This window comes from Loxodonta africana, chromosome 10, assembly GCF_030014295.1.
Source record: "Loxodonta africana isolate mLoxAfr1 chromosome 10, mLoxAfr1.hap2, whole genome shotgun sequence".
Classification (NCBI taxonomy): domain Eukaryota; kingdom Metazoa; phylum Chordata; class Mammalia; order Proboscidea; family Elephantidae; genus Loxodonta; species Loxodonta africana.
Window position 1 is genome coordinate 107,740,631 of NC_087351.1, and position 21,194 is coordinate 107,761,824.

Consider the following 21,194-nt stretch of genomic DNA (forward strand, 5'->3'; position numbering starts at 1 on the left):
ATGAGAACCCCGGAGGATGGAGGGCCCTTGGTGGTACCACTGGTCACTGTGCTCATGGCTTCAGCTCAGTGTCTAGCTCTTGTTGACCCAGAAGATTTTGTTCTTGTCAACCCTGACCCCCAGGATAGCCCTTCCAGATCTGCCCTACCACAAGATTTCAGTGAGCAACATTGACTTTGCCTTCAGCCTCTAGAGATGGTTGACTTTGGAAGCCCCTGGGGAGAACATTCTCTTCCCCCCAGCCAGCATCTCCTCTGCCTTGGCCGTGATCTCCCTCAGGGCCCTCACTGCCAGCAGGACCCAACTCCTGAAGGGCTTGGGGTTCAACCTCACCATGGTGCCTGAGGCCGAGATCCAGGAGGGCTTCCAGGATCTGCTGTTCAGGCTCCACACACAGGGCCCAAGGCTGCTCCTGACCATGGGCCAGGATCAGTTTGGAGGCCAGAAACCCGGGGCCATCGGGACCCCCAGGGGGCCCCAAAACTCATGGAGGAACATGTAGACAAGCAGCCTGAAGGGAAGCTCAGGGCCTGGATGAAGGACTTCGGGAACGAAACTGCAGCAGTCCTGGTGAATCACACGCTCCTCAGAGGCAAGGGGGTGTGTGTGTAATTGGAATATTCTTCCTGGAAATCCAGGCCCCCACCCACCTCCAGCCCTGCTCCTCACAGCATCCAGTGAGCCTCTCCTGCTGACTCAGGTATAGGAGACCCTTAGGAAGTGTCTGTACACTGAATCCTTGATGGCTTTGCTTGATTACCTCCAGCAATGGGAAACTCATCACCTCTCCTTTTTAAAAGCTACTTGTTGAGTTTATCTTTGAAGAAGAACTTTTCAAACACTAATGTGTGTAAGAACTCCCTGGGAAGCTTGTTTAAAATGGACATATTCCATGTCTACCCGAAGAGTTTCTTCTTCTTTTTTTTTTTTAACCAAGAGATTCCATTCAGTGGGTAGGTAAGTATGGAACTCAAGACCCTGCATTTGAAGAAGCTCTGTTCCCTTCCCTGGCTACAGAAGGACCCTGACCCTCACTCTGAGAACCTGTAAGCAGCCACGGCATTTCCTTCCCCTGGCAGGCCTGGGGCATGGATCGGAGCAAGAAGAATTTGAGACCGGGAGGTCTTTATTTTTTTCAAAATAGCTAGCAAGGGTGTGTGTCCCAGCCACTATTAATGCCTTCCTTAGTGGTTATAACTTCAGTGGCCTACATAAAGACTGCGCAGTGGCCATTTGGGGTGGGCTTTCTGACTCCATTACTCCCATTGAGGACTCAGCAGGTGGACCAAGGCCTCATATTGTACAATGCTTTGGGGGGTCTCAAGGTGCATTTGAACTCATGGCCTCATGCAACCCTCTCATCTGGATAAAGCAGAGAAGGCCGAGATCAATGTTCCCATTTTACAGATGAGAAAACAGACTTTTAAAACAGAAGGAAAGTCATTTGCCTGAGCCAGGAAAGCGTTATTTAAATATATGTCTATGAATATTTGCGGTGCGTTATATGTGTGTCCACACACACACAAAAACACATTTATTCTAACTATGGAGTCCATATCAGCCAGCCAGCACCATGCATATTTAATATTTGTTTAATTCTCGTCACAACCCAGCAAGGTAGTTGTTATTATGTCCACTTGACAGGTGAGAAAACTGAGGCATGACAAGGTAGGTAACTTGCCCTGAGTCTCAAGGACAGGCAGAGATTAGCCTTCAAATCCACATCTACCTTTAGAGGTGTATATACCTCAATGTTTTGTTTTGTTTTTCTCTTAAAAAGTAGCCATCTGTCCAGTGGACTCCTGACGTCAGCGTCTCTCTGCCCCTTAGCCTTGTGGGCTCAGCCCTTCGACCCGTGTGCCACCAGCCCGAGGGATTTCTTTGTGGATGAGCACAGGGTTGTAGGAGTCCCTGTGACGAAGCAGAAGGCCCGCCGCTGCTTCTTCTATGACCCCTAGCTGCAGTGCACGGTGCTGCAGATGGACCAGGCCAGCAATGCCATCACCTTCTTCCTCTTCCCCAAGCAGGGTGTGCTGCAGCAGCTGGAAGACGCCCTGCAGTCCGAAGTGCTCATCAAGTGGGACAGTTTGCTCAGGGCAAGGTAGCTCCTCGCAGGGCCCAGGGGAGATGGCAGTTCCCAAAGGCGATCCCACCTCCTCCCTCAGCTGCCACCCAGTGTGTCCCACAGCACCGTCACCCCCAGGGAACTATCACCCCTCTAGGGCACTTTCCCCCATGGAATTGTTCCCCTCAAGTGCTATCACCCTGGGGTCACTGTCACCCCCCAAGGACTTTCAGCTCCCAGGGGACTGTCACCCTCCAGGCACTGTCACCTAACAAGGCTGTCACCCCCCAGAGCACTGTCCCTGCCTCCCTGAAGGTGTCAGGATAGGGCTTGGGAGGAAGCGCTGGCTGGGGAGCCTGGAGGCCGGCTCTGGTCCCAGCCTGCTGCCTGCGTGGGTGACAACTTGGGCAAGAACCACCCTCTCGAGGCCTCGGGCTTTGCAGCTGTGGAAGGGAGGTTATACTCGTGGTGACATGTGAAGCCTATGAGGGTGAACTGTAATTCTCATTTTATAAAAGAGATGGTAGAACGACATACCCAGGAACCCAAAGAGGAGACAACATGGCTTGTCTGGGGTTCAGGCAACCCTCCCCTGCACGTGTCATAGTTCAGCTGTACGAGGAGTAAAGAAAAGAATACCAAAGAAGAGGGGCTGAAAAGAGGCATTCCAGGGAGAGAGATTTGCTTGCACCTGCAAAAGCCCAGAAGTGAAGAGCACCCCGACATGTTGCGGAAACCACAAGGAGCTCAGTCAGTTTCAGGAACAAAGCGGGGAGGAGATGGGAACACAGGAAGGAAGGAGCTGAGGATGAGACAGAAAAGGCAGACAGGGCCCAAAGCTCCCAGGGCCCTGGATAGTGAGGCAAAAAGAGCCCTGACAGGTGTTGAATGAAATGGTGTGGATTCTGGAAAGCTCTCTCTGGCTGCCCCTTGGAGAATGGGCTGGGGAGGGTGAACTGGGCAGAGAGGTCAGGAGAAGGAAGAGCATGAGAAGGCGGAGACGAGGGCTGATGATGGGGTGGGGGCCCGGGTCTGGGGTGAGTTCAGGGTACGAGACACAGCCCTTTTGGGATTTTCACCTTCAGAAGTTGCCAACAGCAGATCCGTTTTTGTCTCTCCACAGAGAACTCAATTTCTATTTCCCCCAAATTTCCATTGCTGGCACCTACAAACCGGAGGTGCTGCTTCTCCAAGTGAGTGTGGGCGGAGGCTTCCCTGAGCAGCCTCGACTGAATGTCTCTAGAGTAAGCTGGGGATCGGGGTCCAGGGGGCTCTTAACGCCGTTGGTCAGCCACTGGGAGAAGACATCCAGCACCTCTTAACAAACGGGAGCTCCTGTCTCCTATAACTTTGCAATCGCCACTTGTTTCTCTGCGCTATCCCACATCGCTGAGCACCCACTTGTACACGTCCCTGGGGGGCCGCAGGAATAAGCTCCCATTCTTGCCCTCCAGGTCACAGAGAAGGAAAGGGGAGGGGGTGGTAGAAATACAGTGTATGCTACAGTCATGTCCCCACAGAGAAGCAGGCTGAAGCAGGGTTGGAAGTGCAGAGGAAGCTTCCTGGGGGAGGCCATTCCTGATCTGGGGCCAGAAGGACAAGCTATGTAAAGAAGGGTCAGAGGGGGAATATCAGGACTGTTGGGGTGGGGGGACAAGGAGGGAGAGGCAGGAGCCTCGGGAACCGAAGGTCCACTCACTGGGTGAGGTTGGGGCCATGTCTATCTCAGAAGACCCTGTAGGCTGCTCCAATGACCTGGGACTCTATCCTGAGGTCACATGGGAAGCTGCCAAGGCACAGAAAGGTACATAATTGTATTAATGCTGTAGAAAGTTCTAGAAAGATCTGAGGAGGGCGGAGTGGAGTAAACACAGGTAGGAGCTGCCCCTAGGTACACAGAATGTGTGGTTGTCCATAGGTGGTAATGATGTGATGGTAGAGTGAGGGCTTACTATGTCCCAGGCATAGAGTAAGTGCAGAGATAGAGCAGTGAACAAAACAGCATCATAATCTAGTGAGTGGGATAAGAGGGGACAGACAAATAGATACGTCATATGTCAGGTGGGAATAAGTACCACAAAGAAAAATATGGCAGGATAAAGGGGACGATAGGCGCTGTTATGGAACAGTAGTCAAGGAAGGCCCTACCAAGGTCCTACTAAGGAAACAAAATTCCAGGCAGAGGGCACAGTAAGTGCAAATCTCCTGTGGCACAAACAGGCCTGGTATGTTCTAGAAGCAGCTAAAATGTCACTGAGGCTAGAACAGAGTAAATGGGAGGAAGCATGGTAGGAGCTGAGGTAAGTCAGCAGGGTAAGGTTGAGTAGGGCTTTTTAGGACCAAAATGCTTTTGACTTTTACTCTGAGTGAGATGGAAAGCCACTGCAGGCTTTCAAGTAGAAAAGTGAGGTGACAAGATCCAGCAAAGTCTGAAAAGGATTCCAGGCAGCTGTGTGGACAATAAACTATAGCTGGGCAAGAGTGGAAGCCTGGAGACCAGGTAGGAGGCCACCGCAGTGGTCCAGGAAAAAAACAAGGGGACATACTTAGGAAGAGCTAGAGCTGGAATTTGAAATCAAGTCAGTATGGCTTCCGAGTCCAAGCTTGTCACTACTAGGCTCCATTGCCCTCAACAGGGCTGCGGTCACTCTATGGACAAGGTACATGAGTCCTGTTGAGCCCCTCTTTAATCCTCTCCTTCTTTATCCAGAGTTTTGGGTTCACCGATCTCCTACCCTACATCTATCAGCTCATGGAAGGGTGAGTTCTTGACATAGAACCTCACTGGGGATCCTGAGTGCTATTGCCTCCCTTGACACCAGGACTAAGGCTAAATCCTACACACATGTTCAAGCCCTTATTTACTTGACCTCTTAGTGTCTTGCTTGTTGTCTTTGACTCCCCTTTCCTCCTCAAAACACTAAATCCCTTGGTTTCCATGACAACACATTCGTCAAAAGATTCCTGCTGACTACAAGATGAATGTCCAACTATGTGACATTTGAAGTCCTCCATGATCTTGTGCTAACCTGTCCAGGATAGGTCCCTTGCTGCTCTTTGCATATTGTCTCCACTGAATAGATTCATGAATGAGTGAGTGATGACATGAATGAGAATGAATTAACAAAATGAAGTGAATGAAATAATAATCAAATATGATTGGGTGAAAGAGTGCTTGGATGGATGCATGGATAAATAAATGGAGAAATGTTGGATTGATGGATGGATGAATGGACGGATGCATGAATGAATAAGTAGATGCTGGGGGATATTCAAAATATTTTTCAACCAGTACAACACAGGCACCAGCCATAAAAAACTCAAGCTGTTGGGTAGGTGGGTGGATGGATGAATGCATAAGTGAGCTGTGAATAGATGGAATCATGGATAGGAAGATGGATAGTTCATAGAGAGTGGATCGATGGGTGGGTGGCTCGCTGGCTGGCTGGGTGGCTGGCTGACTAGCTGGGTGGCTGGCTGGCTGAGTGGCTGGGTGGCTGGCTGGCTGGCTGGGTGGGTGGGTGGCTGGCTGGGTGGGTGGGTGGGTGGCTGACTGACTAGCTGGGTGGCTGGCTGACTAGCTGGGTGGCTGGCTGGCTGAGTGGCTGGGTGGCTGGGTGGCTGGCTGGGTGGCTGGCTGGCTGGCTGGCTGGCTGGCTGGCTGGGTGGGTGGATGGATGGGTGGGTAGGTGGGTGGCTGGCTGGCTGGGTGGCTGCGTAGGTGGGTGGCTGGGTGGGTGGCTGCTGGCTGGCTGTCTGGCTGTCTGGCTGGCTGGGTGGCTGGGTGGATGGGTGGCTGGGTGGCTGGCTGGGTGGGTGGCTGGCTGGGTGGCTGGCTGGCTGGCTGTCTGGGTGGCTGGCTGGCTGTCTGGGTGGCTGGCTGTCTGGCTGTCTGGGTGGGTGGCTGGCTGGCTCTATGTGTGGCTGGCTGGCTGGGTGGCTGGCTGGGTGGGTGGCTGGCTGGCTGGCTGGCTGGGTGGCTGGGTGGGTGGATGGATGGGTGGGTAGGTGGGTAGCTGGCTGGCTGGGTGGCTGCATAGGTGGGTGGCTGGGTGGGTGGCTGCTGGCTGGCTGGCTGGCTGTCTGGCTGTCTGGCTGGCTGGGTGGATGGGTGGCTGGGTGGCTGGCTGGGTGGGTGGCTGGCTGGCTGGGTGGGTGGCTGGCTGGCTGTCTGGGTGGCTGGGTGGCTGGCTGGGTGGGTGGCGGGCTGGGTGGCTGGCTGTCTGTCTGGGTGGCTGGCTGTCTGGCTGTCTGGGTGGGTGGCTGGCTGGCTGTATGTGTGGCTGGCTGGCTGGGTGGGTGGCTGGCTGGCTGTCTGGGTGGCTGGCGGGCTGGATGGGTGGCTGGACGGATGGCTGGACAGATGGGTGGATGGATGGGTGGATGGATGGGTGTATGGGTATGTGAGCGGTGGATGGATGAATGAATAGATAGATGGTTGACAGTGTGGTTGGATGGATGATGATTTGTTGGATTGATGGATGAATGGATGGATGATAGACAGATAGATAGATAAGTGTATTAAAGAGTAGATGGATAGGTGAGTCAACTGTTCAATGGATGGATGGAAGGATAGGTGACTGAGTAGGTAAATTGACGGGTAACTGTGGGGTTAAGTTAGGGAATAGAAAACAAATGGTACAAAAATAAAGGCTCTGTTGGTCAGTCCTGTCGAGTAGATTGATGAGTCCAGAGTTTTACTTGCAGGTCACTCACAAGGCGGTGATGACTGTGGACGAGGAGGGCTTGGAGGCTGCTGTGCATCCAGCCTGCTCCTAAGTCTCACCCAGGCTTTAGTCCCCCACCACCTGCAAGCACTGAGTTCAACTGATCCTTCCTGGTGATGACTTTCCACACAAACAGGACGCATGCTTTTTCTGGTGAAGATTGTAAACCCATTGGGATAATGCTCCCTCAGACATGCCAGGTGACTCCAAGAGAACAGAGTAGCAGACACTGACTGGGGGACGGTTATCCTGAGTCAGCACTCAAGTCTCCATGTGGCCCTGGTGACATCATCAAAGCGTCTGGGATTCAGTTTCTTCCTCTGAAGATGAACTGAATATTTGGAAGCAGTGATGATGGCAAGCGCCCTCGTTCAGGCTTCACGCAGCCATGAAAATAGCCACTGGCCCACATACCAGGGAGCTGCTGGTACCTAATCAGGTTTAATGAGTAATTACACCTACTCTGCTTCTTTGGCTTGGTTTTCATGGGAGCCTCTGCAGGTGAGATGGTCGGGAAAGCAAAGCCTACTGCATACAAACAATACCTACCATTGAGTGAACAGCTACTATGTGCCAGTTTCTGTATGAGGCGCTTTGCGTATTTTATCTTATTTTAAAATGAATGCCCACAATTACCTTACAAGGTAGGTAGGTAATTAACCATATGAAATTGCTTATATTGGACCATTTTTTACCTACAAAAAAAAAAGAGAGAGATTAACTTCATATGGTTCAACCTAACATTATTAAGAGACATGCCCACACGTCTAGCTGGGGTCCAGATGTGTTTTAGCTTGAGCCCTGGTGGTGCAATGGTTAAGCACTCAAAAGCTAACCGAAAGTTGGTGGTTCGATCCCATTCAGTGCCTCCTCGGGAGAAAGCTCTCATCCACTTTGCTAAATCAGTGAATCTATAACTTGATGGTGTACACTGGAGGTCTTGGTAAAAAGCTCCCGCACCCAGTGGTCCTGATGCCCCTAGTCAGGCGACCATACTTGGAGTTGGTGTTGTTAGCTGCTGTAAAGTCACCCCGACTCATGGAGACCCCAGGTGTTACAGAGTGGAACTGCCCCATAGTGTTCTCTGTTAAGCACTCAACTGCTAGCTGAAAGGTTGGCAGTTTGAACCCACCCAGAGGCACCTTGGAAGGCAGGCCTGGCAATCTGCTTCTAACAGCCGTGATATCCCGTGGAGCAGTTCTACTCTGCACACATGGGGTTACCATGAACCGGAATAGATTTGAAGGTAACTCGTTTTTGGTTGCCAGTTCTAGGTATATTGTGGTGTTTATACATACTGTGGGTTATCTTCTGTGTCAGTCAGTGGCAACTGTGACTTTGGCTGGCTCACGTTCCTGGGTCTCCCACTGCACTGAAGATGGAAGCCCATCTAGAAATGGTCATCTTTGAATTTTGCAGATTTTCAGTCACATAAAAGCTATAGCTGTGCACATAATTTTTTATTTTATTGTTTTGAAAGTATCATTTTCGAGGGATGAAGATAGAACGTATTTACTCAGCAGTTTGGTTTAGCTTGAGCCCTGGTGGTGCAATGGTTAAGCACTCAGAAGCTAACCAAAAGTTGGTGGTTCGATCCCACCCAGTGGCTCCTTGGGAGAAAGATGTGACATCTGCTCCCATAAAGATTACAGCCTAGAAAACCCTATGGGACAGTTCTACTCTGTCACATGGAGTCACTATGAGTCGGAACTGACTCACAGATGACAACAGTAGGTTTTCAATCACCGATAAGTGGAAAGTGGGTCTCCTTTTGTACTTTTGCCCTTGGCAGGGCCTGCTGGGAGGTGGCAAGGGTCTCCCATCTGTCCTCTGTGGGCTGGAGTACAACACTGGGGGTATGACCTCGAGAAGGCACCATCAGCCACAGGAGTGGTCAGGGCCGGTGCTCCTCAGACCAAACGAGAGGCTGAGGCTTGGAGCCAGGAGGGGTCAGAGAGCAGGAAGGGGCTGGCCCAGCTGAATGGCTCGCCCATCATTCATGCCACAAGCATTTATTGAGAGCCTACTGGAAACCCTGGTGGCGTAGTGGTTAAGCACTACAGCTGCTAACCAAAGGGTCGGCAGTTCGAATCCGCCAGGCGCTCCTTGGAAACTCTATGCGGCAGTTCTACTCTGTCCTATAGGGTTGCTACGAGTCGGAATCGACTCGAAGGCACTGGGTTTTACTGCATGCCAGGCACTGGGCACGAGCTCATGGAGTTTATGTGGTGGGGGTGAGGGAGAGGGCAGGAACTCACTCTGTAGGACCTCCATGGAGAAAACAAAGGTCCTTGACACCAGAAGTCTCATTAAGGGGTGGAGAGTCCCAGCAGTCCCTGCTCTGGGGCTATTGGGAGGGCTGAGTTCTTTGGACCGGGTTTCCGGGCATTGGTCAAGGAAGGCTGGCGGGGCTGGGATGCTTTTCTGTTTTGTTGCTCTTGTTAGGTGCCGTTGAGTCAGTTTCGACTCATAGTGACCCTATGTACCACAGAACGAAACACTGCCCTATCCTGCTCCATGCTCATAATCGTTGTTACGCTTGAGCCCCTTGTTGCAGCCACTGTGCCAATTCATCTCGTTGAAGGGCTTCCTCTTTTTCGCTGACCCTCCACTTTACCAAACATGATGTCCTTCTCCAGGGACTGATCCTTTCTGACAACATGTCCAAAGTATGTAAGACACATTCTCGCCATCCTTGCTTCTAAGGTTGCACTTCTTCCAAGACAGATATTGGTCCTTTTGTCAGTCCATGGTATATTCCATATTCTTTGCCAACACCACAATCCAAAGGTCTCGATTTTTCTTAGGTCTTCCTTATTCATTGTTCAGCGTTTCTCATGAATAAGATAATTGAAAGTACCATGGCTTGGATCAGGCACACCTGAGTCTTCAAGGTGACATCTTTGCTTTTCAACACTTCAAAGAGGTCTTTCGCAGCAGATTTGCCCGACGCAATGCATCTTTTAATTTCCTGACTGCTGCTTCCATGAGTTTTGATTGTGGATCCAAGTGAAATGAAATCCTTGACAACTTCAATCCTTTCCCCATTTATCATGATGTTGCTTATTGGTCCAGTTGTGAGGATTTTTGTTTTCTTTATGTTGAGGTGTAATCCATACTGAAGGCTATCTTTCAGCACTGTATCAGACAATGTTCCACTGCTATTCATAAGGTTTTCACCAGCTAATTCTTTTCAGAACTAGACTGTCAGGTCCTTCTTCCTGGTCTGTCTTAGTCTGGAAGCTCAGCTGAAACCTGTCCACTCTGGGTGACCTTGCTGGTATCCAGATGCTGGTGGCATAGCTTCCAGCATCACAGCAACACACAGCCCCCACAGTACGTCAAACTGACAGACACCTGGGGGGTTTCTGTTTTAAAAGGAAGGAAATTACCAGATCAAATCAGCATGGGGTGTCAGGAGGGCCAATCAGAGCCTGGGGTTACCAGCCTTGACACTATCCTCTGGACAGTTCAACCTTCCAACTGACCAGAATGCACAGCCTCTACCCCAGCAGGCCTTGCCCTTATGCTCCACCCAGAGGTCTCAAGTTCCAAGGAGATGGGACCACTGGAGGCCAACAGAGACGATGACTCCAATGACCCCCTACTGCCCAGGGCAGATAGCCTAGTAGTTAGGAGTGGGACTCAAATCCTGGCTGGCCACTTTTACTTGGTGGCAAATTATATGACTTTTGCCCCTCAGTCTGACTCTATAAACTCAAAGTTCTCTCCTCTATGAATGGGGATATCAGCATCTGTTCCATAGGGTTGTTGTGGAGGTGAAATGAGTCTATGTGTGTGAAGTCTGAGAAGAGTGCCTGGGCCAGGCGAGTGCCATGGAAGTGGCCACTGCTCTGATTACCACTGTTGGCACTGGTCTCACTTTAGCTTGTAACAGTACTGTGGGTATTACAGAAAGTCCTGGCACTAGGTGTGCAACTTGATGCCACTACGAGCTGTGTCCCTTGAAGCCAGGCAGTATTTCTCCAGGTTTTGGGTTATTTATACCTATCTCTAAGCAACTCCCATTAGTACCTGGGCCTCTGTGAGGGGAGAAGTGCTGGTAGTCTCTGCCTGGAGCCTCTCACCTCCTTCCTCTCCAGTTTAAGGGGATCTTTCCCGGTGATGCCTCCAATCTGACCAAGCCCCTGGCCCCCACCCATACCCTGAGGGATGATCTAGCGCAATTCCCTGGCTTAAAGCCCAGGTTTCACAATGCAAAGACCGCCAGGGGGTCCTCTGACTGTCTAGAAACATGGTTCTCAGGAATGTGCTTCTTAGTTCAATCAAGTATTTGAGACCAAGTGGGCAACACCTGTCAAAAAGCAAAGACGAGAAGATAGGAAAGGACAGGAGAACTGGACGAATGGACACGGGGAACCCAAGGTGGAAAGGGAAAGGGGGAGAGTGCTGACACATTGCAGGGATTGCAATTAATGTCACAAAACAATTTGTGTATAAATTTTTTAATGAGAAACTAATTTGCAGTGTAAACTTTCACCTAAAACACAATAAAATTAAAAAGAGAGGGAGAGAGTCATTCTCTGTCTTAGACCCACACACACCCCGCTGGCAGGCAGGGGTGAGAGGGAAAGCTGACCTCTGGGGACAGTGGCAGGGCAAGGTAGTGGGGAGACAGGAGAGAAAATTTCACAGACCCCCAAAGAGGAGTAGTAGAAATTGTTTCCAGAGGCAGTTGGGGGCTGGCCCCCTGGCCCTTGCAGCCCCGTCACTTAGGGGGTCTAGAGGTCCTCCTGCAGCTGCCAGGCCCGGGAGGCGGGAGGGAGAGCAGGGGCGGATGGGGCCTGCTGGAACAAATCTCAGCAAACCAGGCTTGGCATCTGGACCTCTGATGGCCCTGAGCTGGGGGAAGGAGCGGGACGGAAAAGCAGTCCAATGTGGCTGCTGCAGATGCACGCCCCCAATACCTGGCTGCCCAGGAGAGAGGCAACCTGAGAGCCCTAACGGCGTGGCCCTTAAAACCAGGCCCTCTCTATGCGAGGACAATGTGTCTACTGGACCCTGGGTTGGCACAGCTAGAACACAAAAAGCTCAGTGCTCCAGAGGAAATGCAGCGCGAAGTCAGGGGACTCGGCGAGTTCCTCACGAGCTTTTTCTTCCTCGCCCAGTGTTAGAGCTGGAAACAATCCTCAACAGCTTCTACCTGCCTCCCCCCACCCACCCCATGCTTTTCAGACAACTCTTCTCCCAGGACCACAGGGGCATGACAGGGCAGAAAGGGCCAGCAGGTGGCGCTCAGGATCCCCCATCCTGTTCCCAGCTGGGCAACTGTGCATCCTGTTCTTGACGTGGGCCCTGGTGACACAGTGGTTAAGAGCTCAGCTACTAACCAAAAGGTCAGTTGTTTGAGTCCACCACCCGCTCCTTGGAAACTCTAGGGGGCAGTTCTACTGTCCTATAGGGTTACCATGAGTTGAAATCAACACGACGGCAACGGGTTTAGTTTTTTGGTTTTGGGTTCTTAAAGTAAGATTTCAACTGAGAAAAGGGTTGCACTGCTAAAAATATTTTGAATGTAAGCAATTCCTAATGACCTCATGGTATAACTTATTATGTCCACAAGGAGGGGAAAGTGGCTATTAATGTCCCAAGGCTCGTGGCTGTTAAGAACCTGAGCCTGGGGCACATAGCCTGACAGTCAGGCAGCCCTGATCTCTCCAGAGTTCTGCCCCTTTCTAGCTGTGTAACCCTGGGCAAGTTGCCTGACTGGCTTCTCTTTCCACCCTTGTAAAACAGGAGTAATATAATGCTTCCTTCCTGGGATTGTTGATACGGTAAAATGAGTTGCTAACCCTACATCACTTAGGAACTTGTTAAGTGCAGGCAGCCTCGAGGAGCATTAGCAGCTATTACTTGGGCTGGGGACCCTGGAAATCTAGTTTTGATCTCAGTTCGGCCACCCGCATCTCACTTCCTGTCATTACCTACCTCACTTCCTGTCATTAACACTTCACTTCCTCTCACCAACAGCTCACTTCCTTTACTTCCTTACTTCCCCTCAGTGATCCCCCGTCTTCTGCTCAGAGAGGATGTTGGTCTAACGCATTAGTTCTCTACCTTGGCTGGACGATAGAATCATCTGGAAAGTTTTTAAGAGACACTGACACCCAGGTCTGGTCTCTATAGTTTCTGGTGTCATTGATCTAAGGTTGTCCCGGGTATCTGTGTTTTTTATAAGTTCCCTTGATGATTCTCACATGCAACCAGGGTTGAGAATCACTGCTCTAGCTGATATTAAGCCCCCTTAAAACTATGGGACTGGACTCAGCTTTGCCCCAGAAATATCCCATAAGGCACCTACTATGTATCAGGCCCCTGGCATGGTGCAAATGGTTTGTGCTTGGCTACTACCTGAAAGGTTGGAGTCTGAGTTCCCCCCGAGGCAGCACAGAAGAGAGGCCTGGTGGTCTACCTCTGAAAAATCAGCCGTTGAAAAGCCTGTGCAGCACAACTCTACTTGGACACACCTGGTGTCGCCATGAGTTGGAACTGACTCAATGACAGTGGGTTTGGTTTTGGTTTATATACCAGAAATTTTGTTAGGTCTCTGGCCCAGTGATACTTTCACTCGTTTCCACTGCCTGTTGAAATCCTGACGTAGGTTATGCCGGGAGTGTTTAAATAAGATGCTTTCTTCCCTTGATATCAAACTGCCTCTATCTCGCCACCTTTCCAAATAAACCAAATTTGTCAACAATAGCCAAGTAGCTCAGGTTCATTGCCCATGGTCTGCGTAGGAAAAATATGAGAAAGAAATATCTTTGAGTAGCTCTAACTTGCCTTCTTCTTAACATTCCACTCTATCTTTGCCTCCAGTTAAATCGTTTTTAAAGTGGCTGGAAAAATTAGTAACACATATCAAGAAGGAGAAGGAGGTGGTAGCGGAGGAAGAAGGAGAGGCTGGGAAAAACCAAGGAGGGGGAAAAACAAGATTCCATTTTTATACAATAGCAAGGATGATGGCAAATAAAGTACCTGGGAACACACTTGAGAAATATGCAAGTTCTAGATGGAGGAAAACTTTAAAATGCTGCTGAGGAACATAAAGAAGACCTAAGAAAACAGAAAGACATATCATGGTCTTGGCTAGAAGACTCAGCGCCATAAAGATGTCAGTTCTCCCTAAGTATAGATATAAATTTAACAGAAACTCAATAAAAGCAGAACAGTTTAACTGGACAAGATGATTCTAAAATTCATATGAAAAAATAAACAAGCAATAATAGTAAAATTCTGGAAAAAAAATATTAGAGGAGGATTAGCCCTACCAGATATTAAAACACGTTATAAAATCCCTATAATTAAAACCATATGGTGCATGAGTAGACAGACTGATTAATGGAAGTGATAAATAGCCCCAAATACATAATAGAATTTAAAATATGATAAAGAAGGCATTTCAAGTCAGTGGGGAAACAGCGGATTAGTCATTAAATGGGGCTGAGACAACAAAGCTGTCATCTAGAGAAAAAAAAGAGTCTTGGATCCATAATTCATGTAGTAATCGAAGGGCTGACCACAAATATGCTGGTTCTCTTCTCCTGACCATGTGATTTTCTTTGGTCAATGATATGTGAACTGAAGGGTGTCACTTACAGAAGGAAGACTAAAAGCTGGGCCATGATTCACCATATCTCTATCAACCTACCACAGCAACCAACAACATTCCCAATGGTGCCCTTTATCAACCTGGGTCCTAGAGATGGCAGCTAACCAACAATGGACATGTAGCACGAGTAAGGTATTTGTTGTTTTAAAAAATGAGACTTGGGGATTCTTTGTTACTGCAGCATACACTATTCTATCCTAACTAATGCCTTCACAACGTATACCAAAATAAATTTCATAGACATCAAAGATTTAAATGTTAAAATTGAAGCCATGAAATTATTACAAGTCATGAGAAAATTGCTTCAAACTTCAGAATGGGGAATGCCTTTCTAATTAAGAAATAAAACCCAAAAGTCATTTTTTTCTTAAAAGATTTATAAGTTTAAACGACACAAATAAAAAAAAGTTTTTTTCTGCATGACAAAAACTATTATGCCACCCAAGAACCCACTGTCATCGAGTTGATTCCAACTCCTACCAACCACATAGGACGGAGTAGAACTGTCCCATAGGGCTTCCAACACTGTAAATCTTTACAGAAGCAGACTGCCACATCTTTCCTCTACAGAACGGCTGGTGGGTTCAAACCACCAACCTTTGGGTTAGCAACTGAATGATTTCACCACTGCACCACCAGGGCTCCCTAAACTGCTCTAAGTAGAGTCCAAATACAGAAGATAATCTAGGGAGAATATTTGCAAATCATATTATAGAAAAAGGGCTAATTTCTTTCATGTATACAGAGTTCTTGTGAATGAATAAGGAACAGACAACAAACTCAATATAAAAATGAGCCAAAAATATAGTAGTTCATAATAAAACAAATTCACATGGCTCTTAAACTTACGAATTAAGAGAAATGCAAATAAAAACTGCAACAAGAAGCCCTGTTTCACCTATCATATTGGCACAGATTAGAAAAAAAACAACTGACGCTGTATTGGTAAGAATGTGAAGAAATGGGGACTCTCATATTTTCCTAAAGCAAATATAAATGCGAACAGCCTCTATGGAAAGAGACCTGTACAGACCCTTTGACTCAGCAATTCCATTTCTAGGAATTTATTTTACAGATGTTTTTGCACAGGTGAGAGATGATATATATGTATACAAAGTTATTCATTGCAGCATCATTTGAAACTGCTAAAAAAGAAAGAAACGTTTGGAATGAAACAACTTATGGTGTAGTAAATTACCATAATATAGCCCTTCTAGACGTGGTCTGTGAAAACCCTGGTGGTGTAGTGGTTAAGTGCTACGGCTGCTAACCAAGAGGTCGGCAGTTCAAATCCACCAGGCGCTCCTTGGAAACTCTATGGGGCAGCTCTACTCTGTCCTATAGGGTCGCTATGAGTCGGAATCGACTCGACGGCGCTGTGTGTGTGTGTGTGTGTGTGTGGTGTGTGTGTGTGTGTATGTATGTATATATATAGTTGTTGTTAGGTGCTGTTGAGTGGATTCCAACTCATAGCGACCCTATCTATGACATACCAAAGAATGAAACACTCCCCAGTGTTGTCCCATCCTCATAATCATTGCTGTCTGAGCCCATTGTTGCAGTCACTGTGTCAATCCATCTCATTGAGGGTCTTCCTCTTTTTCGTTGACCCTCTACCAAGTCCCTTCTCCAGGGGCTGGGCCCACCTGATAACATGTCCAAAGTACATGAGGCAAAGTCTCACCATCTTCACATCTAAGGAGCATTTTGGCTGTACTTGTTCCAAGACAGGTTTTTTTTTCCTCTGGGTATTCGATATTCTTTGCCAATACCATAATTAAAATGCATCAATTTTCTTCAGTCTTCCTTATTCTTTGTACAGCTTTCGCATGAATATGAGGTGATTGAAAATACCATAACCTGGGTCAGGTGAACCTTAGTCCTCAAAGTGACATCTTTGCTTTTTAACACTTTAAAGAGGTCTTCTGCAGCAGATCTGCCCAGTGCAGTGTGCCATTTGATTTCTTGACTGCTGCTTCCATGGGTGTTGATTGTGGATTCAAGTAAAATGAAATCCTTGACAAATTCAATCCTTTCTCTGAAATATGTTGTTAAGTACATGAAAAAAAGCAAGTGCAGAACGAAGTGAATATTGTGCTATCATTTCAATATGAATTAAATATGTCTGGAAAAGTATTCAAGCTACTAAACGTTGTTTGCTTCTGGGAATGGAACCTGGGCAGCTGGGAGAAGTTTTGTATAATATTTTACTGTATTCATCTTACTCATTTTGAATTTTGAATCATGTAAATATAGTACCTATTCAAAAAACAACTAATAAAGAGGAGAAGAAAAAACTCTATCATGTAACTAGTCCCTTTAGACTTCCCCAGCACAAAACCATAACTAGAATCCATCAAACAATGAAATTACATGTTTATGTGCTTCTGAGTATTGGAAACAATTATGTAACCTTAAACCATCTGAAATCTCATACCAAGAAGGCTCAAGGCAATTGACATAACTTCCCGCTGCATTGAGTTTCGTATATTTCAGAGTTGGAAAGTATTTCTACAGAAAACCTATGACCAATTTTTTTTAAGAGGTCAACTCTAATTCCATTTCAGCTGAGAGATTTTTTTTTTCCACTAACTAAAGCCATCAGTTGCTCCAGAATGGCAACCGTATTTTATATCCTCTTATCTTAGACACCACTTCCTCTCTGTTAGTTTGTCGTACTGTGATGGCTAATTTGTTGTTATGATGCTGGAAGCTATGCCACCTATATTTCAAATACTAACAGGGTCACCCATAATAGACAAGTTTCAGCAGAGCTTCCAGATTAAGATATTAGGAAGAAAGGCCTGGCTATCTTTTTCTGAAAATTAGCCAATGAAAACCCTATGGATCACAAAAGAATATTGTCCAGTATAGTGCTAGAAGACGAGCTCAGGAGGTTGGAAGACACTCAAAATACACAGTGGCCACAACAATCGACTCAAGCATACCAGTGATCGGGAAGGTGGTGCAGGACCCAGCAACATTTCATTCTGTTCTATGTAGGGTCGTCGTAAGTCTGAGTCGACTCAACAGCACCTAACTAACAACAAATATCTTAGACAGAAGCTCCCATGAAGATTGTACTGATACCTTCTTTCTCAGTGGAGATAGCCAAGAAAGACCTTTGTCCAAGCTGAGAATTTTCTATCAGCTGAAGGCACTAATTTCACAGTAAAAATTACCAACCTGAGCTTACTTCAGAAGTATGGCGGAAGCACAGGGTGCTTGACCTAGGATGCTTCAATAGGGGATGGGGAGTAATTTTGTTGTTGTAGTTAGGTGCCATCGAGTGGGTTCCAACTCATAGTGACAATACATACAACAGAACGAAACACTGCCCGGTCCTGTGCGATGCCCACAATCGTTGTTATGCTTGAGCCCATTGTTGCAGCCACTGTGTCAATCCATCTCATTGAGGGTCTTCCTCTTTTCCGCTGACCCTCTACTTTACCAAGCATGATGTCCTTCTCCAAGGACTCATCCCTCCTGACAACATGTCCAAAGTATGTGAGATGTACTCTTGCCATCCTTGCTTCTAAGGAGCATTCTGATTGTACATCTTCCGAGGCAGATTTGTTCATTCTTCTGGCGGTCCATGGTAGAGTCAATATTCTTTGCCAACACCACAATTCAAAGGCCTCAATTCTTCTTCTGTCTTCCTTATTCATTGACCAACTTTTGCATGCATATGAGGCGATTGAAAACACCGTGGCTTGGGTCAGGTGCACCTGAGTCTTCCAGGGGACATCTTTGCTTTTCAACACTTTAAAGAGGTCTTTTGCAGCAGATTTGCCCAATGCAATGCCTCTTTTGATTTCTTGACTGCTGTTTCCATGGGTATTGATTGTGGATCCAAGTAAAACTAAATTCTTGATAACTTCGATCTTTCCTCCATTTATCATGATGTTGCTCATTGGTCCAGTTGTGAGGATTTTTGTTTTCTTTATGTTGAAGTGTAGCTCATACTGAAGGCTGTGGTTTTTGATCTTCATTAGTAAGTGCTTCAAGTCCTCTTCACTTTCAACAAGCAAGGTTGTGTCATCTGCATAAGGCAGGTTGTTAATGAGTCTTCCTCCAATCCTGATGCCCCGTTCTTCTTCATATAGTCCAGCTTCTCGGATTATTTGCTCAGCATACAGATTGAATAGGTATGGTGATATGATAAAACCCTGACGCCCACCTTTCTTGACTTTAAACTACGCAGTATCCCCTTGTTCTGTCTGAACAACTGCCTCTTTATCTATGTACAGGTTCCTCATGAGCACAATTAAGTGTTCTGGAATTCCCATTCTTCAAGATGTTACTCATAATTTCACACAGTGGAAAGCTTTTGCATAGTCAATAAAACACAGGGAAACATCTTCCTGGTATTCTGTGCTTTCACCAGGATACATCTGACATCAGCAATGATACCCCTGGTTCCATGTCCCCTTCTGAATCTGCCCTGAATTTCTGGCAGATCCCCGTCAATGTACTGCTGCAGCCTTTTTTGAATGATCTTCAGTAAAATTTTGCTTGCATGTGATATTAATGATATGGATCAGTAATTTCTGCATTCGGTTGGATCACCTTTCTGTATTTGGTTGAGTTATCTTTCTTTGGAATAGGCATAAATATGGATCTCTTCTAGTTGGTTGGCCAGGTCGCTGTCTTCCAAGTTTCTTGGCATAGATGAGTAAGCACTCCCAGCACTGCATCTGTTTGTTGAAACATCTCAATTGCTATTCTGTGAATTCCTGGAACCTTGTTTTTAACTAATGCCTTCAGTGCAGCTTGGGCTTCTTCCTTCAGTACCATCAGTTCCTGATCATATGCTACCTCCTGAAATGGCTGAACATTGGCCAGTTTTTTTGGTATAACGGCTCTTATATTCCTTCCATCTTTTTTTGATGCTTCCTGCATCATTCAATATTTTCCCCATAGAATCCTTCTGTCATGGATTGAATTGTGTCCCCCAAAAAATATGTGTCACCTTGGTTAGGCCATGACTCCCAGTATTGTGTGGTTCCCCTCCATTTTGTGATTGTAATTTTATGTTGAGAGGATTAGAGTGGGATAGTAACACCAGCCTTACTCTGGTCACGTCCCTGATCCAAGGTAAAGGGAGTTTCCTTGGGGTGTGGCCTGCACCACCTTTTATTTCTCAAGAGATAAAAGGGAAGCAAGCAGAGAGTTGAGGACTTCATACCACCAAGAAAGCAGCACCAGGAGCAGAGCACGCCCTTTGGACACAGGGTCCCTATACTTGAGAAGCTCCTCCACCAGGGGAAGATTGAAGACAAGGGTCTTTCTCCAGAGCCGACAGAGAGGGAAAGCCTTCCCCTGGAGCACACATCCTGAATTTGGACTTGTAACCTACTAGACTGTGAGAGAATAAATTTCTCTTTGTTAAAACCATCCACTTATGGTTTTCCTGTTATAGCTGCACTAGGTAATTAAGACACCTTCACTATTGCAGCTCAAGGCTTGAATTTTTTCTTCAGTTCTCTCAGCTTGAGAAATGCTGAGTGTGTTTTTCCCCTTTGGTTTTCTAGCTCCAGATCTTTGCACATGTCATTAATAATACTTTACTTTGTCTTCTCAAGCTGCCCTTTGAAATCTTGTCTTCAGTTCTTTTACTTCATTTCTTCCTTTTGTTTTAGCTACTCAACATTCAAGAGCGAGTTTCAAAGTTTCTCCTGACATCCATTTTGCTCTTTTTTTTCTTTCCTGTCTTTTTAATGACCTCTTGCTTTCTTCATGTATGATGTCTTTGATGTCATTCCACAACTCGTCTGGTCTTTGGTCATTAGTGTTCAACGTGTCAAATCTATTCTTGAGATGGTCTCTAAATTCAGGTGGGATATACTCAAGGTCATACTTTGGCTTTTGTGGACTTGTTCTAGTTTTCTTCAGTTTCAACTTGAACTTGCATATGAGTAACTGACGGTCTGTTCCACAGTCAGCCCCTGGCCTTGTTCTGACTGATGATACTAAGCTTTTCCTTTGTCTGTTTCCACAGATGTAGTCAATTTGATTCCTGTGTGTTCCATCTGGTGAGGTCCATGTGTATAGTCACCGTTTATGTTGGTGAAAAAAGGTATTTGCAATGAAGTCGTTGGTCTTGCAAAATTCTATCATGGGATCTCTGGCATGGTTTCTATCACGAAAGCCATATTTTCAACTACCGATCCTTCTCCTTTGTTTCCAACTTTCCCATTCCAACCACCAGTAATTATCAATGCATCCTGATTGCATGATCAATTTCAGACTGCAGAAGCTGGTAAAAATCTTCAGTTTCTTCCTCTTTGGCCTTAGTGGTTGGTGCATAAATTTGAGTGATAGTCGTATTAACTGGTCTTCCTTGTAGGCGTATGGACATTATCCTATCACTGACAGCGTTGTATCTTGAAATGTTCTTTTTGACGATGAGTGCAACACCATTCCTCTTCGAGTTGTCATTCCCGACATAGGAGACCACATGATAGCCCAATTCAGAATGACCAGTACCAGTCCATTTCAGCTCACTAATGCCTAGGATATCGATGTTTATCCAGTCCATTTCCTTTTCAACAAATTCCAATTTTCCTAGATTCGTACTTCGTACATTCCAGGTTCCTATTATTAATAGATGCTTGCAGCTGTTTTTTTCTCATTTTGAGTCATGCCGCATCAGCAAATAAAGGTCCTGAAAGCTTGACTCCATCCACATCATTAAGGTTGACTCTACTTTGAGGAAGCAGCTCTTCCCCAGTCATCTTTTGAGTGCTTTCCAAGCTGGCACTATATCAGA

The 21,194-nt window shown here is 46.8% G+C and overlaps 1 pseudogene; it reads left to right on the forward strand.

Annotated features, from left to right (window-relative positions):
- On the forward strand, positions 1-3,478 carry LOC104845792 (putative serpin A13; annotated as a pseudogene).
- Positions 3,479-21,194: the final 17,716 nt, after the last annotated feature.